This window comes from Sylvia atricapilla, chromosome 18 (assembly GCF_009819655.1).
Source record: "Sylvia atricapilla isolate bSylAtr1 chromosome 18, bSylAtr1.pri, whole genome shotgun sequence".
Classification (NCBI taxonomy): Eukaryota; Metazoa; Chordata; class Aves; order Passeriformes; family Sylviidae; genus Sylvia; species Sylvia atricapilla.
In genome coordinates this window covers 10,401,134-10,409,178 of record NC_089157.1, presented here as the reverse complement: position 1 = coordinate 10,409,178, position 8,045 = coordinate 10,401,134, and positions in this window count along the sequence as shown.

Here is an 8,045-nt window from a genome sequence, read left to right as displayed (position 1 = left end):
AAATATATATATATATATATTTACAAACTGAAAACAAAGAGACTAAACTGAAAATCGTAGAGATTTTCATCCCCAGCCCCTGCTAATCCCGGGAATAAAGGTCGTGTGTGGATGTGGAGCTGGTTTACAGCCAAATGGGGTCAGTCCCCCCGTGCCCAGGGATGTGCCCGTGGTCCTTGTGTCTGAGCCCAGTGCAGCCAGCCCAGGGGCCACACGGTGAATGAGCCCAGGAATTGATCCAGGGTATAAATAGCCGTTTTCTTTGTCTATTTTTTGTGCGGGGAAAGGTTATTTTTAGCTGGGTGAGTTCCCTGAGCTAATGCCTGAAGCATTCACAATGAAGGGGGTGGCCCAAGGAAACGGCCCTGCTGCCAAAAAAACACATCCCTGCTCCCCTCTGCAGAGGGGCTGCTGCCACTTCAGCTGGTGCCCAGGCTTCAGTGGCCAGGGAGAGCCTCCCCAGCCTCTGTAAAGTCAGCAAGAGAAGAAAAATTACTTGGATTTTTTTTTTTTTAACTTACTGGTGTGTAACAGGTTTTATAGTGGTGTAATCCCTTCCTCCTGATTTGCATGGGTGTAATAGCAGTATTAGGCAGGTTATTATTTTAGTGCACTCCAGGACAAAGGGCTGGGTTTGGCTCCAGGGTGTTTAACAGTGTGGCTGCAGCTGGCCCAGTGGTCACAGAATCGTGGAAGGGTTTGGATGGGAAGAGACCTTAAAGCTCATCTTGTCCTACCCTGGCCTTGGACGCTGCCAGGGCTGGGGTGATCCTCCTGGGACAGCTCCAAAGTCCCCCTGCTGCAGTCTGGAGATGTGGAGCCATCCCAGCAGGAGCATGGGGGGTTTATCCAGGCTGAAGGCCAGGGCTTGGTGACCCACCCCAGGTCCCTGACCAGGGGTTTTGTCACCTCACTAGAGGCCACGAGTGACAGATCCACATCCCCAGTGCTGGCTGGTGTCAGGTGTATCGCAGGAGAGCCTCATTATCCCTGTTCACTTCAAGAGCAGATGTCAACGTGTCTGAGCTTGTGGAAACCACATCCTTTTAAATGTATTAAATAGCTCTGTCTTGAGCCTGCTCCGATATTACATTCTCCATGAACTGAAATCAATTTAATATGAGCTGTTCTCTCTGTTCTTGGGTTGGGCATGTGCCTGTGTAATGAAAGGACAATGGTGTATTGCTTAAATCTATGGAATTTATCTAATTTTATTGTCCGAAGTAATGGCTGGAAGAATACTCAGCTATTTCAGCATGTCTTTAATGGAGGCCATTAGCACACAGGGTGGATAACTGGAACCCAGCACTGAAACGTGTGGCCAAGGCAAAGCCCTTGCAGACCTGGACCTGCCCAAGATGTGCTCAGAAATCCCTGCCCCTGTGGCCAGTTTGTTCCACTGGAGCTGCTGCCCTCCTGTGCCACCCCTCAGGCCAGCGTGGAGCAGGGGGTGTCCCATTCCCTGGGAGCTGATCACCATTCCCATGACCCTCAGGGAGAGAGCTGCACCATGGCAGTGCTCCTGGTCACCGGGAGCAGCCAGGCTTCCATCGGGATGGGGATCATAAGCCAAGTGTTATTTCCATCATTTCCCAAGTTTTATTTTCCATTTCCAAGCAAAACCCTTCATCCATGATTGAGGTGAGGTAAGTGTTCTCCTTCCAGCCTGCAAGGGGCTTGTGTGGAAGCTGTTATTTCCATTCCATGCCCGGAGGTGAACAGACCCTAAATGCATCTCTGACAAACCCCTCACTCAGAACCGGTGTTTTTTGGAGGTGTGAAACACCCCAGCAGTGTGGTTGTCCTGAGGCCGGCCTGACTCTGCATTACCCGCAGCAGGATTTCAGCTTTTACTGCTTTCCAGGAGTTTTTAGGGCTTCCCCCAGGTGGAAATGTTCCCTTTACAAACTAAACTTATCTCAGGAAGCAGCAGCTGGGCCTCAGGAGGTGACAGCAGCCTCCTGCTCCCCTCAGTGCTTCCTGTCCCCATCCCCTGACAGGGAATCTCACTGCATCACCCTTAATGAGCTGATCTGCATGTTTGATTAGAAGGGCTTTGATTAATGTGTGGAGGGGAGGTGCTGGCCTTTTCCAGGGGAATGACAGCAAGGTAGGAACTGCCTCAGTGCCAGAGGATCCTCTTGGGGATGAGGTTTGTTCCCTGGAAGGGCTCCTGGAGGAACAGGAGTGCTGAGGAAATGATTATCCAGACACTTGTGAATGCTACAAAAAAAAAAAAAAAAAAGAGAGGGGGAATTCTCAGCTGTGATGTGAAAGGGCCTGGATATTCTCTCAGGATAACAGGAGATTTGAGATAGATTTGTTTTCAAATATTAAAAAAAAAAAACAACACCAAAATGTTTTAATTTCAGGCCTGCTGGGAAAAGAGGGAAAAGCCCAGAAGCTGGTTTGGGACTAGGGGTGCAGAAATGGTCTGATAACAGTTCATGTTTCATGAAACTTCAGTTTCTCCTGAGTTTCAGCAGTAGGAGGTTCTCAGTCCCCCCAGTTTCTTATGGGGAGAAAGGATACTGGGTAATTTCCAAGCTTCTGTGAAAGGATCAGAAAGCAAAAGGAGAAAAAATTAAAATAGTATTTTGATGGTCTCTCCCCTAGCATGACGATTTTTAGAAAAAAGAAAAAAAAAATTAATGAAATGCATGTCCAAACAGCCTTTTTTGGGTCTGCTCAGGAGTGAGACTGACCTCACACTCACCAAGTTTCCCTTCCTTTTAATGAAAAGGGAAAACAAAGCTGCCACTATTAATTATTTAAGGATTATGGTGGAGGTTCCCACAGTGGAAGAAAACACCTTTTCATACAATCAATAGAGCTTTGGCAGAGGAAGATACAATCTACTAAAAAGAAATGTAGATAAACCGAGAGAAGGGGGAGCAGGAAAATGTGACTTTAGATGAAATGATGCAATAATTTGGAGCTGCTTTGGACACAGGTGCTCAGGAGGCGTGAGCAGAGGATGTGGAGGTGAGGCTTTCTCCATGCAAAGCCTCCTCTCTGCAGCCTGCATTTCACACCTGGAAATAGAGGCACCCTTAAGAAAATTAATATTTCTTTTGTGGCTTCAGGACTGGTCCAGCTTTTGAGAGGCATCACCCAGTTCCTGACAGCACCACGGGGGCTGGGATCTCACACCCTTCACTGTCCTTAATTCCGAGAATTGAATGGACAGGCAGAAACAAACCAAAGCAGGTAGAATTTTAGGGTACTCAACTTTGACAGTACACCTAAAAATAACCGTGCACAAAGGGCTTGGGTTTGGTTTTGGGCTTTTTTTTTTTTTTTTTTACCCCTGGAAGTGAAAAGTTTTATTTGACTTTATGATCTGAAAGTTTTCCACTGGTGAGAAAAGCCTGTTCTCTCCGTACCGTTGTCTCTCCTCCTGCTTTTCCCATTACCATCCTGCTTTCAGGGCTGTGTGGATCAGGATATTGGGGTCCAGGAAGTTTTTTGGGGATGCCCAAGAGGAGGCAGGGTGGGAGTGGGCTGTGGCAGCCCAGCAAGCACCGAGCTGCAGGGGAAAGGGTTAAACTTCATGCTGCAGCTGCAAAGCCCAATTTCTTTATTTCCTGTTAATGACATTATTGCCTACATAAAACCATTGAAACATGTTTCTTTCATTTGTTTAATTTCAAATTCTGAGCACACTAGCTGGAAACTATGTTTAATAGTTAAACTCAAAACATTTGGATTTCCTTCCCTCGCCGAGATTTGCAGGGAGTGCACTTCATCCTTAGTTGGGTTTGCAAGGAGCCATTTTTACACAGCCACAGGAGCCAGCCAGAAAACAAACCAGATTAAATTGCAGAATCAAATCGCATCAGTTCAGGCTGGTAACACATCATATATTTCCCTTCCTCTGCAGTCAGGCCAAGATACCATCAGCCCCACGTTGTGTTCTCCTCCAGGAGCATCCAGAGCCAGGACAGCCCTCTGTGCACGCAGGAGAAGGGCTTTCCTCAGCATGCCTGGAAATAATGTTCCTGTTTCCATGAAAAAAAAAAAAAATGGAATCTTCTTCAGGCCCTGCTGGCAGTGATGCTCCTGTCACCTCCCCACGTTCCTCCTGCTGCACCTCTGGAGGAGGGTGGCGTGGGATGCAGGGTGGGAAGGAGGAGGGCACAGGTAGGTGCATCTGAGCCACCTCAGACTGGAAGGGAACTCCTTCAGTCTGAGCCTGTTTGGCAGATAAAGCTCCAGGCTGCCACAGACACGGTGTCTGCTGATGAGTTTTAGTAAAACCTCCAGGAGGGTTTGTCTGGTTTGTCCCCTCAGTGGGATGGACACTCACAAGTTGTTGTGTAAAGCTGATTGCTTTCGTGGTGGAGTGTCTAAAAGTCACTTCACAAACACTCCCAGGATTAGAGCACAGAGAAACTGGGCTTTGAACCACTTCAGGTCCAGCTTCTCCTTGGCACTGTGTGCTAGTGAAGCCAGAATCACCATTGTTTAGCAGAAGCAGTGAGTAGAGGTAGAAAAAAGAGAAATATGGTCCTGGACAGGACTTTAAGGAGTCATCACTGACATGACAGGAGAACCACACTCATTGTTGTGCCATGGCATCATGGGCACATCCCTGGCAGCCACAGCAACGCTCAATTTCCCAGCCAAAATCCATTTTTGAGTCAAAAAAAATCAGTGGGATTTAGATGTTACATTCAAGGGCCATGTGCAGGGACACTTTCCATTAGTCCAGGTTGCTCCCAGCCCTGCACATTTCCAGGGATGGGGAACCTTGCAGCCCTGCTGTCCTTGTTACTCCAACAGGAAGGTGGCAGACAGAGAGATGCCTCATTTGTGCATGGTGAGGAAGGGATGGTGGAAAAAAAAAAAAAAAACAAATCATGGGAAGTTGGTCATAAATATCCTCATTTACCTTTTTTGCCCCCACCTTCTCTTCAATCACTTCGCTGTGCAGGTGATGGAAGGAGTTCAGAAATGTTAATAGATAGCAAAGTGCTCGTGTGTGTTTTATCAGCTCTCCTGGAACGGTTAATGCTGATACGGTGCCCCTTTCAAGTCTAAAAAATCTGGGCAAGCGTGTGCAGATAGCAGGGAGTGCACTGAACAAAACATCAAGGCAAAGAGTCTGTAGGGAGGAATGGAAACGGTGAAAGGATTATAGGAGAGAAAATGTATCGGACTTATCTGGCGATACTCGGTGACAAAAGTGTGTCAGTTTATGGAATGAACTTCAAATCCCGTAAAACTAATTGTGTGTTTTCTTGTCTTATTTGTGAGTATCTCTGGCAGTGCTTTTCCCCCCCCCCCCCCACTGGAAAAGCGTGTCTTTGTGTGGATAATGCCCTGTGCCTGCAGTATGTCAGGAGATTACACAGCCCATCGGGTTCATACCTCTAAACTAATGACATTAAACTAGTTTATTAAAAAAAAAAAAAAAAAAAAAAAAAAAAAAGAGAGAGAGAGAGAGAGAGAATAACTTCAAAGGTTCACATGTGGGTTGCAAACCTCTCATGTCTTCTGTATACAGGGCCTTCCTCTTATTTTGATCAAGACTGTTCCCAGCACTTCTGTTGAAATAGTCTCAAGCCTTTGATCTTGTTATCAACGTGACCACCAGAGCGAGCGCGGTGACAGAGGGTGACATCAGCCACACTCGTGGGGCTGGACCCTCCCCTCCGTGGGTCCTGCCTGGGCTGGGCCTGTCACTGGGGAGTTTTCCTGCTGGGAAAGTGATTTTTAGACCCCCAGCCCCTGGGCTGCTCTGGCTCAGGGTCAGAATCACCGAGGTGGTGGGAGCAGTAAATAGGGCCAGGGCACAGGGGTGGATGGGGAGCAGCAGGGGAGGGTCTTGGAGGGGGTTTGACCCCCAGTGAGGGCTGTGCATGGAGAGGAGGGATGCTTGTGTCACGTCTCCTCCTTGTTTTCCATCAATGTCTTTGTGACCCTCTGGAAGTGCCCAAGGCCAGGTTGGACAGGACTTGGAGCAACCTTGGGACAGTGGAAGGTGTCCCTGCCATGGCAGGGCTGTGGAACAGGATGAGTTTTAAGGTCCCTTCCAACCCAAACCAGGCTGGGATTCTATGACTCAGTGATCCTGCCGTGGTTTTAGCAGAGGTGCATCAGCAGAGTTGATGTCAGGCAGCAGCACCGTGCTGGTGGGGACAGCTGGACAGGCTGTGGGGACATCTCATGGTGGGTACAGCTGGACAAACTGTGGTGGCATCTCATGGTGGGGACAGCTGGACAGGCTGTGGGGACATCTCATGGTGGGGACAGCTGGACAAACTGTGGTGGCATCTCATGGTGGGGACAGCTGGACAGGCTGTGGTGGCATCTCATGGTGAGGGCTGTGGTGGCATCTCTTTGGTTTCTCGAGGTTCCCCATGAGGAAGGCAGTTCCCTGGCCCAGGTGTCTCCCTGTGCAAGGGAAGGACTGTGACTGTGTCCCCTGGTTTAGGACTTGTGGCAGGCACAGCGTGGGCTTTGCTCTGATGTGCTGGGGCTGCTGGGTTGGGTTTGGTTGAGCTCCTGGCCCCCTGTCACCTCCACAAAGCCCTTTTCAGGGACCAAGAGCACAGCCCTGGTGCAGCCCTCAGAGCCTGCACACTGCTGCAGTCTGAGCTGCTGCTCTGCAGGAGGACAACAACCTGGAGCCATCCCTTTTGGAGCAGAGCAGCTGCCTTGTGGGCACACAGGAGCCAGGGTGCAGTCAGGAGGAGCCCAGCGAGTGGGAACTGGCACATCTACAATGCTCCCGGAGCACTCCAGGCCTTAAAGACCCCTCTGCCTTCTTCTTTCCCTCTTTTTTTTTTTTTTTTTTTTCCTTTTACTACCTGCTCTAAAAAAAAGCTCAAAGAAAAAAAAATATATATTTAATTTCTCTTTATTGTGTAGGTTCACTGCAAACTGATTCTTTTAATCTAAAATTATTCTTTTTTGGTGCCACAATCTGACTTCAAGCTTCTTTGCTGCCTGTGAACATGACACACAGCAGCAGCCAGAGAGGAGGGGACAGGCTGTGTCTGGCCTTTGCTGGGCACCAGGAGGGCTGAGCACGGCTGGAGGACACTGCTTTAAACAGCTTTTTGCAGTCCTTTTCTCCCTCATTTAACTGAGTTTGTAGCTCATGCAGATGCAGAAAGGCTAACAAATAAAACATAAATAGTTAATTTTCCCCTCTGTTCAACCTGGGAATTCAGATTCAAGTTTAGACAGGAAAATCAGAAGGAAATTCAAAGATACTCTGCTTTCTTGATGACTGCAGCTGCTACCTGAACACAGAGATTCCCTGTAGATCTACGAACAAGGACTTCCAGAAGCTGAGAAAGATGAAGAAAACTCTGGAAGACCTTCCTGTACCTGCCACCGCCTGCCTAGTTCATGGGATTGCTTTCAAATCCCAGGCACTACGTGACTCTTCCCTGTTGGCAGGAGGAGAAAATAGACTCCCTGACTGGACATGCAGAGCATGAACGGGGCCACCGCAGCTCTGGGCAGGACAAGCTGCTCCCTGGACACCTCCACACAAAGGCACGGCCCCAGGGGCTGGCCCTCCCCTCGTTTTGTTCCCTGAGTGTCCCTTTCTGGTGGCTGGCATGAAGGGGATGGCGAGTTTTCGGCAGGTGTTCGGGTGGGCTGCTCCTCATCCCCAGGATTATTTGGTAAATGAAGTCGCTGTCTGAGTTTTTGGGTTGCTCTCCCAGGGCAGCGTTATTGCACAAACGGGATTCGGAGAGAACCGGTCGGTTTAAATGGCATTTTTTATGAAATGGGATGAATGGGCCTTAATGAGATTTTTCTTCCTAAAGGGGATGAGTCGGAGGCTTTCGGCCTCCATTATAATGGCCTAATTTTCTGTGCTGTAGCAGTAAATGGTACCAGGAGAGGATTTCATCCAACGTTGTTTCAAAGAAAGTTGTGAGGAAAAAGAGGTGGTCAAGTCACCTTCTGATGGTTGGAGGTCCTGGGCTGGAGTGACACCGCTGTTACCACCCCAAGGGGCTCAGAGGGACACAGGCTGTTCATTCCCCCAGGAAAGGACCATGTTGTATGGCTCAGTAGCA